A 25,631-nucleotide genomic window follows, 5' to 3' on the forward strand; every position below is an offset into this window, starting at 1 on the left:
TACTGACGAATTGGCACCGGCATCTTCTCATAGTTATTTAACAAAATATGGCACGCTGTATAAGCTCTCGTCCTTAAGACTTTCCTTTTAAGTCTGGCCCCCCTATCGCTAACTGGCTAACAGATTGGAGGGTGGCGGGAACGTGACGCGAGCTGACAGCGGGGAAATCTGTGGGAACGCTCGGAGAAAGGAGCTGAAAGAAAAAGAAACAAAAGGAGGGCGAGAGATATATAAAGAAGGAGAATGTTATCGCTTGCCGCTGATGTTTCACAACTTTGGGCCTGTGTGTCATATCTCGGGGTGGATATTTGCGGTGTGTCTAAGCTCGCTGGTATGCCCTGTGGCTTTTTTTCTCCTGTGCCGTCGACATCGCCGTGGACGCCGTGTGACAACTTGAGGAATGCGATATTGTGAAAAAGGCATGCCGACAAGCTGACAGCTACCAAAATATGCTCAATCTCACGCGGAACCTAAAGCTAACAAAAAAAAAAAAAAAAAAAAAGAAGACGACGGGTCATTTAAAAGCAGCCGGGCAAAGAAAAAACCTGCTTAATGCATACAACTACTGTTTTGTAAATTGATTAAATAAACATGAAACAAATGTTAGTGAGGATACATACTAGAACAAAAGTTTTACAAAAATGGCAAAGTATGGGAACAGGAATTCAATGTTACCACAGTATAAAAAGTAACTTGGTTACTTTAGTGATTACTTGATTTTAATAGTAACTAATTACAAGTTTCTTTGATAGTTACAATCACTAGATATCGGCAGCCAAAATTCTTCTTTACCATAATATAGTGTACAACTCCTAGTAGTCTTTATCGTAGTTGATAACAGCTTTTATTGTTTATAATATATTTTTAACAAAAAAGGGAAAAAAAATAGAGGCACGTCCGTTGGATGTTTGCCAGTGATCTTGAAAAAGTACCTGAGTTACTTGACTGATTACTTGCGTAAGTTAGACCCAACTAGAATTAACATGACATTCTGATTAATCTTGCATTTGTGGAATATGAATTAAGCAGCAAAAAATATTTTTGGGGGAATGGCCATTTGATTAAAGGTGAAGTCAGCCCATATATTTTTTTACCCTATTATATTCTATGAACTAGCTTTTATAGCAGTTAATCTAGGTTCATTTTTTGTTTTTCACAAAAATGACAAAAATATGGACACATTCATGATATTGTTGTCAGTCACCTTGAAAACTTAAATACCTTTTGAATTACTTGTTTTAAAAGTAACAAAGATTACATGTTACTTTAAAAGTTATTTTTAGTAGATACTGACAACTTTGCTTCAAGGGGAAATCAAAACAAACAAACAAAATAATTACCATAATATATTCCATAAACCCCCACGAGTCCTACATGGCATTCTGTTTAATTTGTGGGAGGGCGCCATTTTGTCTCTTGCTTTTGACTGAAAATGTCATCAGTTGGATTAACAAGTTACTTAGTAACCTATTATGACTATAATTGCCCATGAACTCCAAAAATTAAACGCCAAAGTAAACATTAAAGCATGGTTGGATGGTTTAAAGATGTTGTAACATTTAGTTAGTCAACAAATAGGTCGAAAGTTTTTCCTCTATGGTAAAAGATGACATAACATAATTTTAATGCTATTTAGAGCTACCAGTATGTCAGGTGGATTTTTCCCGCATCTCAGTGCACACCTGAAACAGATGTCACCACGAGTTCTCGCTTAATTCTCAGCTCCGGCGCCGCACGCTCACCGCGGGACTTCTTGGGGGGTTTAGGAAGCACTCGAGTCTTAACACGTATATTATCGCCTCCTATTAATCCAAAGTACACGCTGCATGCTTGTACCTACAACAGTTTTGTACAGGTCGACCTAATCCGACTGTCACCGCCAAAGCCAGGGAGAGGAAGCCGCCATGGGGGAAGTCAAGGACAAACATGTCTTCTTCCTCTGTGGAAAACTCCATACTTTCTACCGCCACAACTTGAAATTGATTTGATTTTTCTTGTATAGCTATCATTAAGCATTGGCCATTTTGAAAGTCACGGTTATTTTAAACCATCCAAATTTGTCAAAAATGTTTGTCGGTCAACTGTGAGCAGCTCTTATTGTGTATCATACATGAGGCCTCCTCTGCTGCAACAGCCAATCACTTTGTACATTTCCTGCTCTCTCTATAGTCTCAATGATTAAAAAAATTCAACTCAGTTACAGTAGTTGGACTGTAGAATGTGATGAATCCATTGTGAAGATATCTTACATGCTTTGTGTAGTAGTTGCTTGGTGACGTTTTGGAGCCGCTGCCTGTCAAAAGGCTAAGCTAATATTGCTAACATCAGTTAGCATGTAGCACTTTGCTCCCTCAACCCAGACACATGAAGGTACATGAAAACATTCAAGGGGTTATGTGAGAAAATATTTGACTTGGGCTTTATCTCTAAATAGTTTGAGAATCACTGTATTAGAGAATGTTCATTTCCCACATTGGCCATCCACCCTCATTGAGGTACAAAAATCTCAGAACTGTGAGACGGAGGTGGTAACCGCTGAGCGCCATTTTTTCCTCAATCCAAACGTATCCCTATTTATTCTATTATGTTTTAATCAACATGATCAAAAATCCAAAGCACTCAAGTAGTTTCCTTTTAAAAAAAGCTGTGCAGAAGTACGAGATAACAGGTGACAAGACATGAGGCGCCACTCGCCTGTTGGATCAAGAGGCCGCCGTGGGACAGCGTGACAGACGTCGGCTCCTGACAGAGGAGGAGTCGCAAAAGTGAGTGATTTGGCGTTGTTTGGGAGGGGAATAAAAAAAGAAAAAAACCTCCAGCGGTTTAGAGAGAGGTTTTTGATGGATAGATGACGTCGACGTGACCCGAAAGGCGTTTGATCATCTGTGCACCGTTTCTATTCTGTCACAGAGATCCATGCAAAAATCACTTAATATTACAGAAGATTTCAGTGTTATTAGAGGGGAAATAAGCTCGCTGCTGTCAATGCATTATACATCAATAGCTGGTGACAAAACCTATTTTGTAAGTAAACTGACAAGCCCCAGAACAAAGGGAAAGCGTGACGAGCTTCAAAAGAGGGTCGGACAAAGATTTGGCATATGCCTGTATGTGTTAGTCAGAGAGACAATTCCTGAATGGATCCGAGAGAGGGTAAAAAAAAAAAAAAAAAGGATTCTTTTATTAATGGCGTCCATTCTCCAAGGCAAATCTTATTTGTACAAAATACTACAAAAAATTTCACAAGGGCGAAAAGTACAGCAAGTTGTCCAAACACTTCATAAAGTCAGCAAGTGGCGACGCCCACACAAATTGAAAGCAAATACAAGGGCTCACGCGTGGCAGACCCTAGTGACAGCTTTGCATAGCTCACCTCATTTCTTCAATTGTGAATTAAAGGACTCACTTCAGGAGAGATCTCTGCACTTACCCCTCTCACACGATCACATGCTAGCCACTAGACTTTGTTTGTGTAATGTCTTTGCTTTGTTATTACTCTCAGCGAAATGAATATCCTTGTTGACTATGAAAATAGGTAACTTTGTCTATCGTGAGCAGACCTACAAAAAGTCTCAGTCCATGCCTGAAAAGACACAGCTATTGAAGCAGCCACTTTAGGGTCATTTTAGTCATTTCCACTTCTTCTTGATATATAAATATATATATGTCTGTCTTCTTGAAGTTCAAGAAGATATGTGTGAAAAAATACAGCAGTGAAACTGCCATTTTAAATTAATTTAGGCAATTTTCAGGTCAACAACCATGTCTGTAAGATTTTTCCTTGGCAAGATAAAAGTTGGTAGACTTCCATATTCTGCGCAAACACACAAAAAAAAAAGTTTCAAGAAGCAACTGAAGCAGCCATTTTATGGGCCTTTTGGTCATGTCTAGGTCCTTAATCATGTCGGTGAGATTTTCTTTATCATGATACAATTTGGTAGGCAAATCAAGAAGGAATTCCTGAAAGACACAGCAACTGACATCACCCATTTTTGGGTCATTTTAGCTTTTCCTGGTCTGCTATCATACCCGTGAGATTCCCTTTAGTAACAAACTTTGGCCAGAATCTATGCATGAAAATAACGAAGTGAAGCAGCCATTTTACTGTACTCCAAAACAAACATATTCTGGAGAGTTGATCTGGCTGTTAAAACATCTGAACCATGTATACTAAATGAAAATAGTTTTGTAGAATTTGAATTATTCTGTAGAAGGATGACGTTGAAGTTTGGTCACTGGCCATGAAGAACAAAATCTTGAATATTTCTACTAGTGTTTGCTTAGCAATACAAAATATGGTTGGCATGTCTCTCTTTAGAAGATGGATAAAAACCTCTCAGAAACATGCAAAAAAACAAAAAAATCAATAAAAGAACATGCAGCAACATATGCAAAAAAACAAAACAAAACACAGGAAGTCCGCCACATTGGTTGAAAGGTGACATTTTAAGGTCAATTTGGCCTTTTCACGAGTGCTACAAAGTGAACTCCTGTTGGAGTATGCGTCGCAGAAAAAAAAAAAAAAAGCATAACACCTCAAACATGCAAAAACGTATCGCAACAACATAAGCCCTGACACCTCTCCTCCACTGCCTGTACACTTTTCTTCCGCCGACTTAGTTGGGATTTACGCAGCACAGTCACAGCATATCCATTAATTGCCCAAAGTGACACCATGCATGGTTATTACGTGATTACAACATGACAGCTCTCCTTTTTCACTGAGACGGCAATAAAAGTGTACTCAAACAGGAAATGACAATGGCTAAAATGAGTTAAAATAATAAAGGTTGATGACTCTTTGGGGAAGGACTTCATTTAACACATCTTGAGGACACCATTTAATAATAACAATCATGGTTCACCTGTTTTCTGCTTTTGGTCATGTGATACTCACAAACTGAGCAGTGATTGGTGGTTACATGAGCAACTCTGATGTCATTTTCAGCTGATTTGAAGTGACAAGATAGATGAGCACTGAGATGATTAAAAACAGGTGGACTTTGCTGCTTAATACATGTTTCACCTTTTATTCAAGATACTGTGTTTTATATTAACATTGTATTATTCTAAAGAAGAAATAGGATTTATTTCCACTTTAAATAGTATAATGTATCATTTACAAAAAAAATAATAAAAACACATAATGCCTTTAATAATAATAAAAAATAAAAATAACAATTATTATTATTATTTACAAATAATAATATTCGGTGGGTTGTCATCACACATACCTTTAAATAGTATAATGTATCTTTTACAAAATAAATAATGAAAACACATAATGCCTTTAATAATAATAAAAAATAAAAATACAAATACAGTAATAATAATATTCGGTGGGTTGTCATCACACATTTTAGCAAACCAAATGAAATATACAATAAAATTTAAAAAATAAACAAGTAAAGATGATGCTAAAAAAATAGTTTTAAGTTAAGGTAAATACAGATTAAAATGTCCATTATACTTATTCCACAAATGCAATTTAAATCTGAATACTGTGTTTAAAATAGTGGTGCCTTATAGAATAAATATATTACTGGAAAGAAAAATTTGGGGTTTACTTCCCCTTTAGCACAATAGTATGCTGTACTGTACATACATTTTCATAATAAATAATACTCAGTTATAATGATAACAATAATAACAATGATAATAATAATTATACTCATAATAACTATCAAAGAGTGTAATGTATACAGTAGAAATAAAAATTAAAAAAAGTGATGCTCGGTTAAATTTTTTGTTGATTTTGAGTGTTATATGAACGTGGATGCACACAACATTATGTGATGACCATTTCAGTCTATTGGAACTTTTACCATTGCTAATCAACACTAAGTAACATCATCTTAACTAATGTGCAAAGAACTCACTTCAATTCTGAGAATACATTTCTGCTGAATCGGGTTGCAACAGATGGCCTCAACAGTTCCATGTTTTAATGTCTTTACGCATCTCATAGTATCTGAACCTAGGTGACGAACAATAGCTAGCTGTTGTTTTGTCCCCGCGCTGGATAAGAGGCCCAGTTTATTTGAGGAGGATCATTTATTCAAGTCAATAATCATTTCTATTAGATTAAGGGCCATTGTTTGAGGAAATAGAATTATGTGCCCCTTAGGGAGCTAAAGTCTGGGTTGTCATAATCACACACATTCATGGCGGTAATTTCCTTAGCAACAGTACAGCTGCTGACATTTGAGTACATCATTATGTCCTTGCTGTTAAGTACAAGAGACAAAATATCCGCCAAGCGCTTCTATTAATTGGGTGCTTGAAGCAAAGACGTCAAGGCCGTATGGATTTCCTGCCTGGTGAGTAGTGTGCGGCTGTTCCTCCAGTGATGCGAGAGGGTTGAGCGAGCGTTGGGGTGGGTGGGGGAATTGCAGGAGAAGGATGTGAATAATGCATTACAAGGTATGAGGCTGGTAAGGAGCCGGGGCTCTGGGAATTTAAAAGCATTTGTGTTTGTCACACAAATCAGCGAAGTCTCTGCGCTTTCGCGGGCAAATCCCAACCGACGGCTTGGAGTTGATGGCAGCGTCGCCTGTAAACCTGCACCGTCCTGACCTGAGGAGGCAGCGCTTCACAGGAAATGACAGCAGAATGGGTTTCTGTGTATTAGGATGGAAAATTATGAGGGGAGTAGGAATTCGAGGTTTTTCGAAAGCCATATCTCAAACAATCAGAGGTGATGTGGAACCCAAGCATGTACGATACATTTTCCACACTTCCTCCAGTTAATTAGCCAAAAGCCCTTTATTCAAAAGAACAAATAGAAATCTCTGCTCCAAACAATAGAGTATATCTTCTTTTTTTATCTTTCACTGAAAGGCTGGGGAAAAGTTGACCAAGTCGGTTCAGCCAACTCTAAAGATAGGTCGACTTAAAAGCCTCCTAGCTTAGTCGGAACCCTGTTTGCGTCACTGTTTACTACATGGAACATGGTTGCAGGCATATGCAGTGTTACGATAACGGCAAGGGAGAAGGACTACCCAGAAAAACAAGGGGATATCACAATTTTGGGATAATTTCCATATCAAAATAGTGTCAAAATGAAATGTTCAATTACTGAGCTAAATGGTTGTTATTGTTTGTCAATCTTAAATGCCTTTCACTCGCATGAAAATGGCAATGGCGACTGCTAACTGCAAGGCATAGGCAAATGTTGTTGATATCTAAACATTCATATGTATAGAAGATAATAAATAATGAGTAGTTATATCCAGTCACTTAAATCTACTTTTTAGATGATGAAAAAACCCCCCAAAATAATCAATTCACAGGTATACATGAGTAGAGTATTACAAAAAATTGTGATGGGCCATTAATTATTCAATGGGACATTTTACTTCATGCTCAATTTCAAAAGATTTGATCATACCACCCTCACTGAACCTGAATAATACAATACCATAAAACATGAATAGCAATACTATAGTGGTATTTCCCTAGTTTTCAAGCACTGTCCTTGAGAGCCACACTCAAAGAAATTACAAATAAGAAATAATATTAAAAAATGCAATTTAGTTCATGGTTTTGAGAAGAAATTATACACTGGAATAAATAAGTCTTGCTTTAAACGTATGTATTGTTTTTTGGTTGTTTTTTTTTTTTTGAGGGGGAGATTACTATTGGTAACTACTCAACAGTTGAGTACCATTGTTGGTCTCGATTTAAAAAAAAGTGGTATCGAGCATCCGTATCAGAATGTTTGCATGTTATTGCTTGGTTTTATGAATGGCAAATTGAGTTTCCATAGGGTTTCTGGTGCTGTTCTCCCATTGAAGTAGGAGTAAATGGAGCAATTAAGGTACTAGGATGCCCTCACAAGGGGTCAAGAAGAGCAATCGTCACACATGCACTGAAAGCTGTTTGTTGATAAAAATGAAAACAATCAAAAGGAGCTCCTGTAAACCAGAATATTTGTTGTTGCACGTTATAATTTAATATGTTTGTCAATAATACACATTTATCAATACTGAGTGGGACCACAGCTCTTGGAATTTGTGGAAGTGGAGTGACCTTTGGACTTCCCTCCTGTCAGCAACAGACCTGGAGTCACATTCCAACACATTTTGACAAGAGCATGAGGTTGACCTATGGCTTTTGAGCCTTCAATGGTCACAATATATGATGACCCGAAACGTACACTGGTTATGTCACGGAAATATATTCCCATGATTTGACTTTTAAAATCATCTACTTGTATGGGAAACTATCAAGAGAAGTAAAAGACGGCGGGGAAGTTCAGACATGCTAATGATAAGGACGTTGACCCTTGCTGATAGGGAAGACTTATCGTGCCTGGCTGCCTTTGCTTCTCTGTAGCCTGTCAGAGTGGCAATGTGTCAGTGCACACAGGTCTGTGTATGGTCATGTGTGTGTGCCTTTCTGGGTGGCAGAAGGCGAGCAGGGTGTGGGTCGGGGGCGCGGAGGGGCTTCTTTAATGAACCAATAAAGCATGTCCGAGACAGTCTGTTTTTCACCTGGTCTGTTTTTTTTTTTTTTTTGGAAAAGGATGGAATGACAAAGAGAAGGGAATGGACACGTTGGAGGGCAAGCGGGCTTGTTCTGTGCCAATGATCCGGGGGTGAGGGGTGTGAAGTGTATGGTGGTGGTATGGGCTGGTGGGTGGTACAAAGGTGCCGACAGACAGGAAGCAGATAACACCGTTGGAAAGACAGAGACAAAACAGTCGCAGCCTTTTTAGAGTTGCTCCATAAACACAGCCTTACTATGGATGAAGGACTAAGGTCACTTTAAATAGACGAAAAAATAAAATCACATTTTTCTGAATGTTAAATGTTACTTATTACAAATCTAAATACGATTTTACATTACAAAAAAGGTCATTTAACTTGTACTTGTCAAAGGCAGTGAATGAGTTGAGGAAGTTTAAGATTTAAAGCGTGGCTTTGTATTTGTAACCCCAAAATGTTAAAAGAAATCATAAAAAAAATCTTACATTATTTTTTAAGAGCATAGAGTATCACTTTTGCAAGAGTGAGAATGCTGTAATACAAGAAAAATAACGAGACAGCCGTAATATTAAAATCATAAACTTGTAAAACTCCAAAAAAAAATGCAAATTACACTATATATGCCTTGGGATTACCACATTAAAAGGGTAAAACGTTTTTTATTAAGTTTTGAAGTTAATCTTGAAATATGAATTTCATCTAGAAATTTTAAAAACTACAACTTTTTCTTTCAATATTATGATTTTGTTCCAATGATGGCAATCTAATAATTTGAGAATTAGGGAAATCGTAACTTTGTTTTACTACCTTTCTAACATTAATGTACAAGTTTTTTCCCCTCACTATACTACATTTGTGCGTTCTGCGTTAACTTACATGTTCACCCATTCTATCATTGTTTTTTTTTAGCATGTTTATGTTTTATTTCCTCTTAACTTGACCTAACTTGTTTTTTCTCGTAACGTATTTTTTCAAAAATGTATTTTACAATTACTTTTAGCACTATAGCTAACTGCAATAGCTGTACTATGCAATACGTTAACCATTTTGCAGTATTTTTTTCCAATATTTTGATCTTTACATCAAGTGCATTTCACATCAAAGGGAAAGCATTGAAAAAAGATGCTAGGGAGCTGAAATTTCACTCAGAGGGGGACAAATGTCAAAGTTCAACATGGCGCAAGCACTTAGTTGTCCCACTACCAGCAATGTAGTTTGACAAAATACTGTGAGAATGATGTGGCAGTAAATGACCCCAAAATGATAAAAATACTGCAAATGCGGTCATCACCAATGAATCCAAAGTAGTCGAGTAAATAATATCCATAAGACATTATCCGAGAAAGCATTCGCTAGCAAGTGTCGGAGCCAAGCAGTCTTGTGAGTGAGTCCAGCCAATTGAAGGGACTCCGCCTCATCCCCCTACCAACAGAGCTTTGCGTGTTACTTTGGGTAATGGCACAAAGCTGGGCCTGCCAAATGCAGACTGGCAGACGCATTGCAGACCTTCACTTAAAAGGCCGTGTCAAGGGTTAAGTGGTCATGGAAACGGGAGGCCGAAAAGTCACGGCTGAAGTTACGAGGCGGCAAAGTCTCCGTCGTCAGCAGGTGGGAGGTGAGATGTGGTGTGAGTAGCAGGTGCAGCTTGGGGGGGTGTGACTAGGGTGGGGGTGGGAGGGGGCACTAAAATTACACCACTGTACTCCTGTGACCCTGCAGGGCTGGCGTGCGTGCGTGAGAGAGAAAGTGAGAGTTGAGTGTGTGAGTGTGAGAAACTAAATATGAGACGTGAGGGCAAGGGAATGTTGTTATTTTTCTCTCCCTAAAGGCAAACGGCTGAGTAGCTATTTAGCGTATATGCAGTGACTTCACAAACCTATCCGACTAGCATCCGTTAGGTCAATGCCACATCTGCCCAATATTAGCAACAATATTAGCAATTTCCAAGCATGATTATTTTACTTGGTTCTACAAATGTTGAGACACCACTACAGGATGCGATACAGGAAAGCATATCATTTGAACTTGAATTCCTGAAAAGAAATAAAAAGGATTTAAATTTGGGCATAAAAAGAACTTCAGTTTAAAATGACTCATTATTGTTTAAAATGGTAAACCGTTGATTACATTAAACTTGACTCAGTGAATTAAGGCTGGTTAAGTGGACACGTCTGAAGTGAAAATGACATCACATATAGTACTTAAAGGCTCTGGTAACAGCCAATTACGGATCGTCTGTTTGGTAATATTTTGTCGTCAGAACCTTAAAGGGTTAACAAGCTATTCATTGATTGGTTACAAGATCGCTGAGCAAATTTGATGTCATTTTCAGTCAACAGGTGGTAAAATCCATTCTAAAAGTTACCTTTGGTTATTGAGTCCATTATAGAAAAAAAGATGAATAACTACTGAAAATGGCTGAGTATCTAAGTGACTATATTTAACTTTGTGTTACTTTCTTCAAACCACCAGTAGAGTATTTAATGTTTTTTTCCAATAATAATTTTAACTGTAAGTTTCCCCAGCTAGAGACCAACACATCATTCAGTACAAAAGAAATATTATTTTTTATGTCTATTTTTTCTACATTGTCAATAAGCAATATGTAGTCAAATTATATGTTATAGTTCGCCATCACTAATGTAAAAAATATTTACAAGGCCTCTTTGATTTACAATATGATCAACATCGAGATGTTTTTGAAGTAATGGATGACGGACAATAAACTAGTTTGTGCAGTGGTTAGCAAACATGTTCAAAATGGCACACTAGTGTCCCATAAGTATGGAACGTTGTTATAAACCTTATAATGCCACTTGAATAAAGACAAGATGGCAAATTTCCAGTATGCTTAAACCTCAATTGTGTAATAATCAAAACGGAAGCCTTTTTAGCCAACTCAGGATTCCACAGCCGCAAACTGTGGCATGTTTTTCAACAAGACTGTTTTAATGACATTTTTCAAGAAAAATCAAACCAAAGGTTGCAGGAGCTGCTATCCGGGAGCTGGAGGACGTGTAGCAGGGGCAGACACTTTTATTTGATGATTACCTTTTTGTTATTTTCAGCCTCTGGAGACCCTGGCAGCAGAAAAGAAGCACTTCTTGGCAAACAAAACTCAGACAGACAAAAACAAACAAAACACAAAAAAGTGGAAGAGCGAGGAGAGCGAAAGTGCGAGGAGCTTTGAGGATGAGACGAGGTGATGTATCGATCATCCATTGACAAACACAATAGAAATTTTAGATGTGAGATGTGAGAGGGTCGCATCCATAATTTATCGGCGGGCCAAATGTGAGTGGCGTGGCTTGTGGATAGAAGGGAGTATTGATTAGTGGAGGGGGGCTAGGAAGGAAGGAAGGATTCCAGAGAGACATGAAGGGGGGGGGGGGGGGTGCTAGGAGGTGGAGGGGTGAAGATGGAGCACGAGAAAGCCATTAAGGATGGCAGTGTTACCAGACACTGGCAGAGTGCAAAGACAGAGGAGCGCAAAGATTGGAGAAGCAGCAAAAAGAATGATAAAGAGGTCAACAAGACCCCTCCCCCCCCAACCACCTCCCGCAAACATACCCCCCCCCCCAACATTCTCAATCAATACAACCATGTCAAAACATAAAATGCATGCTTTTGCTCTTAAGTAAAAGATTTTAAAAGCATCGATTCGGGGGATGGTCGATGGAAATCAAGGCAGATTTGGCAGCGCAAAGAGGGGTAATAACACTCGACTGATAATGGCACAACAGAAGGGACTCCGGGGTGTCAGCATGGAGAGGGCCGGCCCAGATTACTGCATCCCACACAGCCAGGAGAGAGGCCAGGGTCAAGGGTCTGTGCAGTGTCTAAACAAGTTGGTCTGAGATCCGTCTGTGGGGAAAACACTGATGCACGGGTCTTTGAATGAGCTAGAGCATGCACGTTTTGAAACATTAAAGTGAGTATGTTGGCAAGAATTTCTCACAGGTTTTGTCCTGGAGATGATAGGATCCATTAGACCCGACAGTAGTTGTTTTCAAGATGGATCTTAGTCTTGAGATCAGTCCCAAAACCACTTCTGGGTAATCTCAGTCTTGTCTTGGAATGGCTTGGCTTTCAACAATTGTCTTGGAATGCAACATAGTGGATGCTGGAATTAAAGTCAAGACCACAAAAAATGTGGACATGTTTATATTTTAAGTAATATTAACTGTTTCATAACTTTGCGCACATTTCTACAAATTTGAACACACAAGCCAGAACCCAATCATGAGCTTAACTTGAACCGGTGATGATATGCTTTAAATGAGAAGTACGTTTTAAATGAAAGTCTCGGTCGACTGAGTCTCCTATTATTTTTTAACTTAATCCATTCAAGAAATCATAATTAGATGTATTGTAACTTACTGTGTAGCCAAGCCAAGATAAAAAAAAAAAAAAAAACATGTAGTTTGAAGCATATTTAAGTTGATCCCAATTGTCGCATTTCCATCTCTTTCTGACATTCCCTACAAATATTATCATCTTGGTCTCAAATGGACTTGGTCTTGTTGGTTTCAACTCCCAAAAGTCTTTGGACTTGGCCAAACATTGCTTCGGTCTCACTATTGACTTGGTCTTGACCTGCATTAAATCTGATCTTGACTTTTTCTAGATATTGATATTGGTCTTGTCCTGGTCTCCCATCACTTCTGGAATGGTTATGATCTGGTATTGAATACTCAAAGCACAAAACTTTACTTGGTCAGAACTCCTTAAATTCTTGGATGTGTTTTAATCTTGCACTGCCTCATTCTCAGGCTTGACTTGGTCTCAATTGCTCAAAACCTGGGCCTTGACATGGATTTACTTTGCTTCAGGTATGACTTGATTTGAGATTAATCAATAATTAAGTCATGTTTTTTATTGCTTTGTTGTTGACTGTCTTCAATTGATTCAATCTTACCCTTGATGGAAAGAGTCCTACCCCTCCCTTCGTCATTACTCACTCTGAAATTACCTCCGTCTTTGGTATTTACTAGATATCAACACCCCAAATTTCTGGTCTTGGCTTGGTCTTGGTTAATGGAGGGCTTGAGAATACCACAGCGACATACAAGCAGTGTAGCCAAGAGAAGTGTGGAAAAGACTTAGAGAGGATTTGTGTGAATGATATGTTGTTTCAACCAAAGATATCCTCCAACCTTGATGTGACATTGCTGCACCCTTCTCTGAATTTCAAGCTCACTTTATTGATTCCTATTTGGCTGCTAGGGTTTTGTGTGCCCTGAATAAAAGCCACTCATCAGAAGAACATTTCCAAGGTAGTTAAACCCAGGGTGAGCTCATTGTTAGAAAAATAAAAAAATCTCCAATAATGTGAACATCAGTAAAGTAAAAGACACTCCACATGTCATTATTTTTTGATGGAATTTGGTCTCAGTTAAAACAACTGAACCAGGGTCATGTAGGGTAGGAAGTACAGGGTGTCCTCTGCTTTATGAGACTCCTGACGTTATGAGGTAAAAAAAATCCTGGCGTAAGAAGACATTTCATGTAGCCTAGGTTCATAATAGCGAAGATATATTGATCGTTTGCGGATATGAACCCCGCAGGTAAGCTACTTTAGGAATGCTGACAATCAAATGATGAGTTGATGTGATCTGGAACTTTACCAATTAGATTAGTCAACACAGCTAGCTGATAGCAGTCATTACTGGACAAACGCATCTACATGTGCACCTTGTTACAACAGCACAGGATAATTGCCCAGAAGCGATAAAGGGCCAGGACACCTCATAAATACAGATGTTATGATGATATGTGACAGATGTTTCCCAGCTTACCTACTTCCATTAAAAGCCCGCCGCCGCGCGTTTGAGCAATCCGCCGTATAAAAAGTGTGTTGGGAGCGTCAAGAAAATTCAATTGCGCACATTAGATAGCAGTCTGTCAGCAAGGGCTGGAACATAACAACATCAACAAATCACATCCTGATTGAAATGCACTTAAAACGGATCATGCTGACAGATGTGATTGTATCAGGGCGCTAATGTGTACGCCGCCCCCTTCCCCTGTTCACTTGAAATCCAATGAAATTTAAATATCCTGTGACACTTCTTGATACCATCAGTTGGCCAGTCAGCAACCCGGCACTCGGATCGAGGGTGTGGAAAGATAAAAAAACTAAGCAATCAAGTCATCAATTTAAATCTGAATTTAAGTTCAGAATTTAAAATGATGGTTGAATGTGAAACGTACTGTATAAATGGCATTGGGCGAAACCACATAAATCCACTTGTGTGGGGTTTCAGAATTTTTTAAAATAAGTCGTGCTCTTTTGTGATGCTATGCTAATGCTAATAACAAACTCGTCATATTCAAAAAAGTAATGTTTTTTGAAACACGAGGATTTCACCCAACAATAGCAAAATAACAAAGCATGTTATTTTACAGTTAGATTTTTCATGTTTTTTTACTTACTTAAGTCTGTGATAGAGTATGTAAAGATAATTCTTTCAATGATAGTTTAACAGTATTTTTACTCAGATACAAAATTAGCATCGTAACAGACAAAGAGATCAACACACCAGTTATCTAAATCAGTGGTTCTCAAGTGTGATGTAAAAAACAAGCAAAAAAAAAAACACTTACTTGAAACAGACAGACAGTGATTTATTAAACTTTAGAACGTTTCAAACTTGTATTTTATTGGTCCACAAAAAATAATAAACAACATTTCCTCTTTTGTATCATAGAAAGAAAATCTGTTATAAAAAAAAAATTATTAACTCAATTATTAATATTATCAAATATTTGTCCAGAAAAACAATCAACATAAAAGTGTCAAGATATATATATATATATATATATATATATATATATATATATATATATATATATATATATATATATATATATATAAACTTACTGCAACAAAACCATGTAATCTTCAGAGTATGTCTACAGCCATTTTTCTGTTTATCCTAGTTAAAACAGAATGGAGGATGCTCAGTGGAATTATAGTGGGAAAAGGAAGCATAAAAAACAATGTTCACACTTAAAATTTGTGTACACGTATGTCTCCCTCAACGCTTGTATTTTATTTAGTAGTGCATGATGAGAACATTGTAGTTACTAAATAGCGACACAGTCCTGCAGCTTACTGCAAACAAAGCTTTCCTCCATATATATGTAAGCAAACAAAAATAGCCTGCTGTTATGAAAACAACAACACAAAAAAGTAATGCGTTTGCTATTTTTTGGTTCCATTAATATGTGTTTGCTGCTGAGCTGAGCAAAACTCTCTGAGGTAACTCTCAAGAGACGCCACTAGGGGAGCTTCTCGCCCTCTTTTTTCATTCCTGCTAAAACTTGAACACACAGTATGGGCAAAGGTTTGCAGGTGACACAAAAACAGAAACAAAAGAAAAAAAAAACACGCGAGCTCACATCTTCATCTTCTCGGTATCAAATCGTAAGCTCGTTGACGAACAAGCCGCCCGGGTACTTCGTGATACCGTAATAGGAGGACCTCCTTTATGCATTACACATTAAGATATTTAAGCTCTTTGTGCGGGTTAAGACTTGGAGCCGCGCCGTGTCATTCAGTGGGGGATGATAGGGAGCTTTAGTCGTGTCTGTATTAAGCGGGATGACTTCCAAAAGCCTGTGTTACAAGCCCTGTAGCTCCAGTCACTCGCCGTGTTGACACCCAATTCCGTCTGGGCCTAAGCGCCAGATGAGAGCCCCAAATAGGCCCTGCATTACAGACGGCCTTACCGCTGAGAAGCGCTATTTAATTCATCTCTTTAGTGTATCCGACAGAATTATCTTTTATTCTGTAAATAAACCCCCCATTTGGCAAAGCACATGATAAAAAAATAAAATAAAAAATACGGTACTGGCACAATCGTACGGCTGTGTAGAAAGTGCAAAGGTCAACAGAGATCCCTGTTAAGATCACATCAATGGGATAGACCCCAGAAGGACGTGGAAACACACCATTTAGAGTATATGCCCATATTTCATGTAACGTGCCTTTATTTTACTAATCAAATCTTTCTGACACTTTTTCTCATCATTCCTGTAATTCAAGGAAAAAAACAATCACTAAACTATAACATAGAAACCTCTCATTGACATCAGTTTACAACTGCAGAGAAGCACAAATTGGAACGGACATATCACAGACCGTACAGAGTGAATCTTCGAACATGGACTCACGACGGCATTCGCGCTAAAAACATGTTTTACCTAAATCAATTCCAAACCCTTTTTTTTTTCCGTAACATTCAATCCCAGGTACTTTTTACAAGTATTTTCCATATGAAAACCTTTCCTTTCATTTCCTCAAACAACGAGAGTGCTTTGCATTCCGGTAAGCCTTGAGTGTGCACTGAGCCCCAAAATCTGTAAAAAAAAAATCGTCATTGTGCAACTTTGCTAAGCACTTCGCTTGACTGACTGCAAGACCAGTTTCGTACATAAGGGAAAGAACACACAAAGTACAAATGCTAGCAGCAATAAACCAATCCTAAAAAATTATGTATTATGTACAGTATGTACGCTGGGAGTGATAAACCATTCAGGCATCATTACGTATATTCCCTTTTATTGCAGATCGTATGTTTGAGCATGTATTTTTTAATACGGTCTTTACTACGCTTTGTGTATGGGTCAAGTAGGGAAACAGACCCAAAAAATTAGACGCCTAATAATATTAATATTAAGTGAACATTTTGAATATAATGTAAAACTAATTTGACTAATTCTTTTATTTTATTTAATTAAAAAAAAATAATATATATATATATATATATATATATATATATATATATATATATATATATATATATATATATATATATATATATATATATATATATATATATATATATATTTTTTTTTTTTTCTTTTTTTTTTCCAGATATAAATATAGCAACATGGAGAAGTGGGACAAGTGTGGACATCAAACGTCTGAAATTCCGGAGCGCATCGTCTTCTCGAGCGACAGAATTCTCCCTCCTCTCTCACTCTGCGCATGAGAACACGATTCTCATCCCGTGATAAATACCGCCCATCTGTCTGGCATTGTATAGCACGAGTGCCAACAGCCGAGTCCTTCAGTTGACACTCGATGTCTGTGTGTATATTTTCAGAGTGGGATTGAAGTATAACACTCCCTTTTAATGTATACTTTCTAGTCAACAAAGTGCACAAATGAAAACACCTAAAAACCTCCACTTAATTGAAGGCTACAGCTTTTCACATTCAAGGCATTTTTTTTCCTCTGAGGGAAGAAAAGGAGGCACTTTTTCGAAATCAATATTCTCAACTTGTTTTCCAACAAATTAAAGCTGCCATTCTAAAGGCTGCTCTCACTGGGGACCAGCAATGAGAGACAGGCTGCAGTGCTAAGTTTTAGATTTCAAGCATGGGGGAGAAAAAAAGCGGTGTGAAACCTAATCCCGCATTATCTCAAAACGACGGGCGAGACGGTGAAAATATATATACCAGAAGGTAGCGGTGGATGCTATTCCTGTTTTCTGTGGAAACAACTACGAATATTCAAGATGGAGAATAAAAATATTATGACATTATCACGAGTTCCATGTTTTCTCAGTGTTCATCTTATGTTATAAGCTTATAAAAATTGTGTCACCATAACTTCCAGTTGACATACTTTGACTCTTTGGTGGATAGAGGCATCTAATGTTTTGATTTCCATCTTAAAATTCTGCTTATCTGCTTATCTTATTCTGCTACAAGAGAAAACCAGAGCATAGATTTCAATTAGACTGTTGCTCATCAGAATAAACCCGCTGTAAAAACTAGTGGGTTTTCGGGACATCTTAAGGCATCCAACAAAGGTAACATTTATCAACAAACTCAGAGAATTTAGATGTTAAAACTTAGACTGACGTTGGCAGTTTCATTGACAAGTGTAGGCTGGTTGACTCGTGAGTCCGAGGGCTGCGCAACTGTGGGAGTGGTCACAGCCAACTTCAGTCATTTCGTATGAATAGTTTGCTTAAATAAGTTGTTTGACATGGCTGAAACCAACTGTGCCCTGCACAGGTACTTAGACATGGTCTGAGCTGACATAAGTGTAGATCGATTTTCTGCCACTAAATTGCCTTTCCTAGAGGTGCCCAGCTTGGCAGAGACAGCTGTCCCAAATTTGCAAACGTTGCAGTGTGTGCAACACAGAACTCTGTTGGCTTGTTTGCAGCACCATGTGGTCATTAGTGGTAGTGCACTAGAGTGATTTCGATCCTATTTAACTGATACGACTTTTTGTGTTTTCCTTGGTTGCTCCAAGTTTCGCTCCGTCCCATGGTGGAAAGGTATTCACAGGGTTCAATTCTGGGGCCCCTCTTGTTTTCATTTATCTGCAACATCTGGGCTTCGTCTTAAGAAACAATGGTAATTCCTTCCACTGCTTTGCAAACGGCAGTCGAATCTCTGCGGAGCAAGGATGCTTACTCATTAAGATCACCATTTTCCTGTCTGGACGAAATCAAGCTCTAATGGCACAATTTCTTGAAATTCAATGAAAAGTAAAGAGAGGTTATGGTGGCTCATAGTAGTAGAGATTTATTGTCACATGTATGCTGACTTGGGCTCCTGGCACCCCATCGAAGGTAAATAGTCTTGAACTTTGGTTTTATATTCCACAGTGACTTTAAATTGGACCAGCAAAGTGGTGCTGTTATCAAATCCCGCTTTTATCATTTGAAGCAGCTGTCTTAGGTAAAGTCTCGAAAGTCCTTAGTATCAGTAAGCCATGTCTTGATTACTTCTTGGCTGGTGTACTTTTTTTTTTAAATCAGTCCATCCAAAATGCTGCTGCATGTCCCCCAAACTATTGTTCATAAAAGGTAGAACATAACTCCAATTCTTATTTGATTATTTCCCGTAGGGGAAAATATACAATAATATAGAATATACACGCATGGCTATAGGCTACTTTGTGCACTGTATATAGCTATCAGAAACAAGATACCCATCTACAGGAAGCAACGTGCTACCTAAAAACCTCAATTAGGTCCATCAATATTTGATGGAATGGCGGCGGTGTTCCCTCCTTTCCTTTCCTCCGCCTCCTCTTCCTCTCCCCTCCAGAGCCTCTGTGCTGATGCGCTGTCTTTAATTGTTGGCCCAAAGCACTGGAGACAGACATGACTTTGTTTTGCTCAGTAATGGAAGTCTGTGTCCCGGACACAATATTGAGTTTGGCTGTTGTGTATGAGCACGGCGGGTGCAGTCCGGGCCTGCGGGGACAATGGAGAAAAGAGGTTGGGGGGGGTGGAATCGAAGTGTTATGCATTAAGCAATAACACCATGTAATGATGTTTAACAGTTGCACTTCTACTTGGAACAAAAACATGGAACTTGACTGTGTTATGCTACACAAAGATATTAGTTCAGTGAGCTAATTCTGCAACATCTATTTCAAAGGATGAAACAAAGGGTTAAAATCGTCTATAGCAGTCGATGGCGGTGAATATGTTAGGAGAAGAAGAATAAACTGTCGGTTAGGTCAGGTTATTGCAGATAATATCGCTTTCCCATTCCTTGGCATCTTGCAATGGTATTCTCACCCACCATCTCCTGCGAGGACCTCTTAGCTGTCCCGGGAGGTGCCTTCATCCAGGGATTTCTCTTCATTGACTTCTCAGCTAAATTGATTTAATAGCCAACACTCTGGCCCTTTTTTTCCCCCTTCATGGTCTTCTTTTTTAAACAGTGGCAGGCTCCGTCACGCCCTGCCATATTTTCCCCTCTCGCTCGGGATGTCTGGGCTATTTTCCAGGGCTATTGGAATAAGAACTGACGAATGCCTTCCAAGGTCCCAAAGAGATAATCTCCTGTCATTTCTGATTTGCATAATATTATTTAAAATTTAATGTAATGGCATTAAGTTATATAGGACCCTCCCTTTCCTGCGAGCCCACATCTGTTTGTGATGTGTGTATGCGCGAGGACAATACCGGGGGATTTTGCCTCTGATAGGGTAAAAGGAATCTCCCCGTTTTTTTCCGAGCGACCCCCACCTTCCAATCTGCGGCGGCTAACACAGACCCAGGCCGCAATGTGCCGAGATAATCAACAGATAGCTCAAAGCAGATGAAAGAGGCATCAGATCTCTCCACACACACAAGCGGGACACACGGTGAAAAGCTATAACAAAGCAGTGTGTATGTACTGTAGAGGGGGTACGGGGGCCAAGGCAGAGCCCAGAGGACGGGAGGGCCGGATAGCATTCCATTTGTCAGATGTGTACGTGTCCTACTTAGATGGCTGCGATGGGACTCAATTAGACACCAGGCAAGATGGCTTGTTAAATGACTGCACAGACAATGGAACGGGGAGCATGGAGGGACGGGCTCGCTCATTTGTTTTGGGGTTGGCCGGGCAAAACGTCTCCGCCACAAAACAATGATTGGGAAAGAGGTTGCGCAATGGAGAATTATATTACTCAACTGCAGCGTGCACCATGCAAGATATATATATATATATATATATATATATATATATATATATATATATATATATATATATATATATATATATATATACATGTATGATAAGAGGCAGCACTGTGCTATAATGGTAGTTGTGTCTGCCTCTCATTTTTGAGGTTTGAGATTTTAAATATCTGCTTCATGTCTTGCTGTGTGGAATAGCATGTTTTCTCAGAGGACGCTAGCTTCCACCCACATTCCAAAACTTGTATGTTGAGGTCAATAGGTTATGTGCCATCTTTTGGTCAAGATGATGAATGGATGGTTAGTGGTTATCATTTTTTTAGGTTGTTTAAAACAAAGTGTCCTATTTGTATTGAAGGATGGATGTGTCTTCTACTTGGTACATTTCACAGAGTACATTTTATTCTAAAATGACTTCATTTGGTCCCAGTCTAAAGATAGTAACATTTAGAAATTAATTTTACACTTGGAAGTATCGTAATAAAGTGAAGTAGCTCCTCTTTAATCCCTTGACAATTGGTGAATATGGAGGTTTACCACAATAACCCAAACTGGGTGGAAAGAACAACCACTCGACTTTAAGGATATTTAAAGAGGCTTGAGATGTTTTTTGTTTTTTTTAAACAGGGCAAATTCTGAGTGAAAAATGTGAATACAATGATATTTGGAAAAAGGTTATGTTGTTTAGGGGTTTAATTTTTACGTTAACTTTATAAGCGAGTATGCTGTGCCAGGGAACACGACACTTTTTGTTTTACTCAGAAATGTGTTTGAAAACAAAGTTCACTGAATATTAACATTTCGTTTTTCAGCAACGTTTGATTAACTGTCTTCAACACATGATTGGACGGTAAATACCACTTAAATCACCAGCAATTATTTTATTTTCATGAGTTGTCGACACGAGGTTTGTTGAAGAGGGCTGCACTCACGTGTTATTTGTTAAAAAAAAATCTACAATATCTAAAGGAGCAAACATAAACAGAAAATATGCCGAAAATTATGATATCTCTTTTTATGTGTTTGTAACATTGCATTGTGTCGAATGTATTGAATCTTGAAGGCAGATGCACATTAGAACCATGCACAAAAGAAAAACTACGAACGCCGAAAACAATCTGGCGCATGCACACGTGCGCACAAAGAGCATCTCTATTCTCCATGGTAGAATATTTTACGCACATTAGAAAATAAATTCATTCAGAGTTAATTTGGTGAATGTTTGCCAACGCGGGGCAGGAATACAATGCATGTGAGCTCTGGGAATTGCAGATTGCTTTGCCTCTCCCGAAGGCATTCCCTTTGTCTATCTATTTGGTGTGATTAAAAATACAATGATGAATGCATATTTCTTCCAGATGAATAACTTGAAGCAGTTGGCAGCAGATGAGTCAGGGAGCAGACTGTTGGAAGTCGGTGGGTGGGTGTGCGTATGCGGGGGGGGTCAGAATGTAGCCAGGTCAGAAAGACTCCCTCAACTAAAACGGTCACCTGGACAACAGTCCTCCCCTACAGGGTTGGATCAGCTTATATCCGCATGAAATCGTCAGGGAGGAATGTACTCAAAACGTTCAATGTCACGAATGGAATACGCCGACCCTCGAGAACATACACGCGGTGGGCAGAGCTTCTCCGAAGCCTTGGGAGGGTTTGGTGCTTGAAGGGGAACGGTTGAGGCTCGTACCCCCTGGTGGAGATCCATCCTGGCTGGGCTGTAGCGAGTCGAGAGGGGGCCCTCCCTCCCCTTACATGTCAACTTCAGAGAGCATGCCTCTCGCAGCCTCTGAGCTTTGATACCAAAATAGTTCAGGAAGTCTCTGTCTTAAAAAAAAAAAAAATGCCCCAGCAGACCACAAGTGCTGGGATGGATAGGGGGAAAAGCGGGAAGATTGATAGAACACAAACAGAATGGGAGAAATACTACATTTCATACGTGCGGGTTTGGGGAAATTTAACAATTGTATACAGTTGGACACGCAAGACTAAAGAATATCATGCAAGATTTCACTTCTATATGCGCGGACTGATTAATTTTATCGGGCATTTTACTTTATCTTTGGCTTTTTTTTTTCACCCATAATGAAGGCGGTAACGTCAGCGTTCCTCACTGGGGTTAATTTTGCCAAAGGATCAAACTGAGTTTTGAGGATTTTTGGACATTGATTTTCACTTTTTGCTCCAGAAGTGGACAGGTTACATTTTTTTCTGGTCCATAAAAGTCGTCGTCCAGCCTTTTTTTCACGTCGAAAATGATAGTTGTCAGTCCGTCGCTTACTCCCGTCACCAATGCCCCGCCCACCTTAAAAAAAATTAAACCTCTTATGAAGTACTACTAAACTATACTCTCTCCATCTTTGACTTTAACAAAAAGCAAAAGTAAACTTTACATTATTCACTTCAGTCATCTTATTAAGTACAGTAGATGTGCTTAAACCGTATTAAACCAGCCAGTTATTTCTTACATATGCTTGCTGCGTATTTAGACTGTATTTACACTTCCAGTCTAGTATATGGCTGTTTAAAAATTATTTATTTTATTTTTTAAATCTGCTCCGTAGTGGCTTCTGTATCATGATTTTTGTCATATTATGAACAGTTTTTAACATACTAATCATTCCAAGTGCTTCAAAATCACCACAATAAATGTTACAATAGTGTTGCGCGTATGCTGTGACTGGAGAGTGAGACATTGGTCGAGCAAGTGAGAGAGAGCGAGAGAGTGTGGAGGAGGCACATGTGCACCAGGAGCGTAAGTTGTTGAGGAGGGCAAACAGCAGAAAAAGAAAACTCTCCTATTCAACTTGTCTGTAGTAAGTTCTTGTATGTGTTCCCAAGAAGTGCAATAATATCCCAGCAGCCATATTAACAGGCTGTAGAATCTCACGTTGCGTTTAAGTCAAATGGGAATTTTGAGTTCAAGTTCAAGTTTTGTTTTGTTTTATTTCGTTTTGTTTTATTCTTTTATATGCTAGGTAATTTTCATGATGAGAAGGGGAAAAACTAACAGTAATGATCGTCTCTTGGAGTTCCAGTGTATTTGATAAATTAAAACAGATTTATCCTCGTATTTCGGTCGTATTTCTTTCACCGACACCAGTGACGTCACAGGTCTGTTTCATTTACTCCAACAAGCGTCAATCCTTTGAAAAGATGAAGCCAGTTTCAACCGCACAAGAGGATGTTAGTAAATGAAAAGACTTCATACAAAATCGGGGCTTGATTTTTTATTTTTATTTTTTTAACTATATGCATCTGCATTGTGTCTGTACAGCTTTAAAGTATGTGATTGAATGTGGTTGGGGCAAATAGGGATTTGTAAGGGCCTTTGAGGAAAAAGGAAAATGGTGTCAAAAAGGGGTTTGTAAACAACGCTGAGCTTTGTGGGCTTTTGGAGCCAGCGCCTACTCTTTCTGTTCTCTTTGGCACATTTTCCACTCGTCTTCCGCGGCGTTGTCCAGGCATCGCGATGAGACGCGGCTCATCTGCTATGCACGTATCCGCATCCTAACGACCGGGCTCCACCGCCGGCCTTTGATCACAACAGAGGGAAATTAAAATCATGACGCTGAATTATGAATCCGGTGACAACATGGACTCCGACGGCTCTTTCCAAGCACCACGCTCGCTTTCTTGTTCTCTCTCGCCTTTCTTTTATTCAACGCTACCTCCCTTCTCTTTTGGCTGCTATCCTATTCTTTAAGAGAAGGGAGAGGCAAGAGCGGGGAGCGAAGTTTCAAACGCCGATAACACGCAGTTTGATAAAACTGACAAGGGACTCAATTAAGGCCTCCCCCTGTCAAAGCCGCAAGTGATATTTTATTAAGTGGCACCGTGCCACGCGACGGCTACATCAAGCGACAACATCTGTAGACGAGAAGGATGCAGCCGTCGGGTAAGAGGGACACGTGTTGCCACTTTTGGGAAACATCAGTCACGGAGCATTTCGGAAAGGACTCCGTGTTTGGATGCTCATTGAAATTTCCCTTGTAATGCCCACAGAGTACGTTAGAGGCAAAGAAATATGGTTGCCCTCATTTCCTCTCTGTTGTTTTGAACACGCACAAACATAAAAGATAACTGGTGTTAGGTTTTGTTCGAGTACGACGGAACAAGTATGACGAACAGTCGGGTAAATCTAGGAAATGGAGAGAAACTATCGCAGAATGGTTGAATGGGGGGGTTAGAAAAACTCATTTTTGGGTCAACAAACACGTTTCAGAGGGTTTAGTTAAGTATCGCACGAAAGTTCCAACTACATTTGAAGGTTTGACAATGTATTATTGCAAAAGACGCCATTGTGGATCAAGTGCATTCAAACATACTGTATTATCCGCACTATAAGGCACACCTAAAAGCCTTCAATATTCTCAAAAGCTGACAGTGCGCCCTATAATCCGGTACGCCTTATACAGCGCATAAACCTCAAGTTTTCACTTTTGGGGGACGAAAAATTAAAATAACTTTATCACCATGTAAGTTTTTTTTTTTTTTTCTTACCCCGGTGTTTCATTTTAAATGTATTTTTTTACAATTCAAGTTTTTACAACACACTGTTTGAAATTTTGATATGCTGTATATGCTCCACAAGTTATATGGGGACAAGGTGCAAAAAAATGCAAACTTTTGTCAAACAAATACAAATTTTGTCAGATGAATCCAGAAACAGTTTTTAAACCAACAAAAGAACATATTTTAA

Source organism: Hippichthys cyanospilos, chromosome 4 (genome assembly GCF_059441005.1).
Source record: "Hippichthys cyanospilos isolate Australia breed blue-spotted pipefish chromosome 4, RoL_Hcya_1.0, whole genome shotgun sequence".
In the NCBI taxonomy this organism is placed as follows: domain Eukaryota; kingdom Metazoa; phylum Chordata; class Actinopteri; order Syngnathiformes; family Syngnathidae; genus Hippichthys; species Hippichthys cyanospilos.